At 43.6% G+C, this 3851-nt stretch overlaps 1 long non-coding RNA gene across 1 annotated transcript; it reads right to left on the bottom strand.

Annotated features, from left to right (window-relative positions):
* Positions 1-971: 971 nt before the first annotated feature.
* Positions 972-1743, bottom strand: LOC120436816. Its single transcript, XR_005610617.1, has 3 exons — positions 1702-1743; positions 1546-1617; positions 972-1141 (listed from the first exon to the last, which is right to left on the bottom strand). It is a non-coding gene; the product is annotated as an uncharacterized LOC120436816 (long non-coding RNA).
* Between the last annotated feature and the right edge of the window lie 2108 nt (positions 1744-3851).

Genomic DNA, 3851 nt, shown 5'->3' with positions numbered 1-3851 from the left:
TGTAAGTTATTTCTTTGTCTTTTTTTTTTTTTTTTTATAGTGGAGTCATTGAAAAATAGGACATTCTTTTTAAGTTAATGAAAGACTTTATATTTTATAATTACAGGACAGTCTGGGGAATCAACTACCAGAACTTTTCTGTAATTTTACACATTAATCGTGCAGCTTCACATGTCCGGCCCACTTATGATCAAAGTTACCTGTAAGTGGCCCACAGTGTAAAATGAGTTTGACATCCCTGTCTTATAGATTCTGTGACAGGATTAGTAATACTCAGTAACATCCATCAACCTCGGGTTTCACTGGGCAAAAGGCAGGGTTCACCCTGCAAAGGGTTAACACACAGTGACAGAATAGAAAAGAAACAATAGAATAGAAAATATTTGACACAGAGCACTATGGTTACTGGTTTTGTCTCACCTTCCTTGACTGAAAATAGGAGGCCTGGTGCTCCTGTCTGGCTCTGCAGGGATGATATGAAACATTGAACAGACTGCACCCCGGCAGCTTTGGAAACTCCTGTTTTGGATGGTTTGACACATGAACCAGAAGCTTCTGCATGTGTAACGCAATCTGTACTTACGCCAATGCTTGAATGCTTGGAAATCAGGACTGTTGACCTTGGGCAGTTCACTAGGTGTCCGTGTCATCAATTTCACCCCGATGTCTAGGCCCAGAATCACAGCTTCTCTAGAAATAGGTTACAAGAATTCAAATGTGTCCCAAATACCTGTATCCCATCAGAGGCTAGTTTCGTAAAGGAGATTGGTAGTAGCTGCTCCACCACAGGAACAGTAAGGCTTCCAGCACACAATGGACACCACACTCACTTAACATAAACACATTTATTAGATACCATTTTAAATAATAAACCCTTTTTTGTAGTGTCTTTTCACTCAGTGTCCCAAGGAAAATAAAAATGCAATTATGTATCCTTTAAGGTCCTTTGGTCAAAAGAAAACCACCTGAGCTCTGTTGGAACGGCGTAGTGTCCAATAATAGCATCCAGCAAGCAGAAGCATCCACCCATAGCAATGACACGTCTACTAGACAGGACGGTTCAGCGGAGTCATCAGATGAGGACTTCCACAATGCAGTTCATCCAGTCGGATCCAGGGCACCAAAAGGGCAACAAACCAGCCTACACACAAGTGTGCAGAAGAATTAACCAAAAAAACGTTCATAGGTCTCAGTACCACTGACTCAGTGTCCATGTCACTAATGGCTTATTTAACAGTCTTACCATAATAATATAAGCTTGTCAAAATAAAAATATAACAACATAAATACTGTTAACAATGCGTATTAATGCTGTTCTCTTAGGCATAACATAATAACTCTGTAACTGACCTCGTGTCGGCCGCCATTTTAGGACATTAGCCAGGCTCGCTTAACGGTTAGCTTGCTAACAGCCAGATAATAACACACATTATACAATATTTACACTCCTTCTTAACAAACATGACAGTGGTAGATTTGATATCTCGCTGCGGCATGATAAGGCAAAAAACATCTAATGCGAACATGAGCAGCAAGCTAACTCACCAGAGGGGTTCATGTAATGGCGAATGGCTGTCGGATTCAGCTCAGCTTCACGCTCGTACCACTACAAGACTCCTTTTTCAAACAACATATTAAAACATTAGCTTCACATATAAAGGTTTTTAAAACTATTTACAGCAACTCAAATGTCTACTGTACCCGAATTTCCAGCTCGCAGAGGGCACGAGAGCAGCATGCGCCTCATCGGAGGAACGGAGGAAAAACTTTGTAGCTGGACCAGGGAGTGGCTATGCGCACGGCACCGTGGTGTGTTCAGTGACTACCAAATAATCAGAAATCCCATACTCAACAATGACCTGGGTTACACTCTCCCCCTCTAAAGTGCATGAGTCTCTGCATGTACACTTGACTTAACAGGTGTGTGAAGGAAAGTGCTCTGAGAGAATACAATTGCTAAACTCTGACAAAAAGGAACTGAGAGCTAAAATTAAAGGCTCACCTAACTCATCATAAGTTAGTTTACGAGGTTGGCATCTCTCTCTCCCAGAACGCCGCAACTCTACTGTCTCTGGCTCTGAGCTCTGCTCAGCAGTGTCACTGATCTCTTGATTCATTTCAACAGGTTCTGTCTGTTCAGGAATGTCAATAACAACCCAACCTGGACCTTCATCAGATGGAACAGGAGTTGTGGTCACCTCATTGCTTTCTGAATGTAACGAAGGTTCAGGTCCAGAAACATGACCGGGTGTCACTTGTGCATGTGACTCGTCTTGTGGCTCTGCACTGGGCAAGCTAGAATGCACATCCCCAGTGGACAACTGAGGTGTAATAACCTGCCTTTCAGTCTGGACAAAAGGACCTCTGGTTATTATTTCTGGAACCACAAAAGCTGGATACACTTCGTCCTCATCACTGTATACTTCATCTTCCTGACCATCAGGGCTATCAGAAGATTGTACTTCTCGTCCAGCTTTGCTTCTCAGTTTCTTCCCTTTAGAGGGCTCATTAGACCTGCTCCCTGCTATTTCTTCCACAGGTAAGAACCCACACGGTAGAAGGAGATCCCTGTGTAAGGTGCGTTTTGGCCCGTCTCCCAACTCGGGTTCCACAACATAGACAGGGCCATCATTGATTCGTTTAACCACAACATGTACTTTCTGCTCCCACCTGTCTGAGATTTTGTGTTTACCTCTGATACTCATGTTCCTAACCAAAACCCTGTCTCCTGCACAGAGCTCGGCCACTCTAATCCTCTTGTCAAACCTAGCTTTATTCCTTTCTCCGATCTTCTGGGAGTTTTTTGCAGCTAGGGTGTAGCTCTCCTCCAGACGTTGACGAAGGTTGTTCACATACTCTGAATGAGACTTATGGTTGGCATTTTCAGGTTGGATACCTAAGACCAGATCAATGGGTAGTCGGGGTTGTCTGCCAAACATCAGTTCATATGGAGAGAAACCAGTCGTGTCATTTCTCGTGCAGTTATACGCATGAACTAAGGGTTTAACAAAGTCCCTCCAGTGAGATTTGTCTTCCTCTTCCAACGTACCCAACATATCAAGAAGCGTCCGGTTAAACCTTTCCACCGGGTTTCCGCGAGGATGATAAGGTGTAGTGCGGATTTTGTCTGCTCCTATCAACGCACATAGCTCTTTGATTGTGTGAGATTCAAAGTCTCTACCCTGATCACTGAGTAGACGACTGGGAAACCCATAATGGACTATGAAGTTCTCCCATAGAGCTTTTGCAATGGTCCTCGACTTCTGATCTTTAGTTGGCACTGCCACAGCAAACTTTGTAAAATGGTCAGTGATAACTAATATGTTTCGGGTATCTCTGTTGTCTGGCTCAAGCGACAAATAGTCCATACAAACAAGTTCAACCGGGTAAGTTGTTATAATATTTTCAAGAGGCGCTGCCCTCTGAGGCACTGCTTTCCTCCTGACACAGCGTGGACACTGTCTGCACTTCTCTTCTACAGACTTTGTCATCATTGGCCAATAGAATCTGGCACGGGCAAGATGTAGTGCTCGTTCAAAACCAAGATGACCAATTTCATCATGTACTCCACGCAATGCTTTCTCTCTGAACTGTTCAGGTAGGACTAACTGCCATACAATGTTGTCTCTATTTGTCCATTTCCTGTACAATACTCCATCTCTCAGTTCGAGCCTTCTCCACTCCTTGAGAAGGAGCCTAACATCAGGAGCTTCAAAGTTTGTTTCTCTGAAACTGGGCTTTTGAGCTCTTTCAACGAAGGTGATGACACATGAGACAACCGGGTCACCCCTCTGAGCTTTATACCAGTCAGAGCTTGTCATAGATGGTAATGTGTCTTCTCCAAATACATC

This window comes from Oreochromis aureus, unplaced genomic scaffold (assembly GCF_013358895.1).
Source record: "Oreochromis aureus strain Israel breed Guangdong unplaced genomic scaffold, ZZ_aureus HiC_scaffold_24, whole genome shotgun sequence".
NCBI lineage: Eukaryota > Metazoa > Chordata > Actinopteri > Cichliformes > Cichlidae > Oreochromis > Oreochromis aureus.
This window is presented reverse-complemented; position numbering and strand designations above follow the sequence as displayed.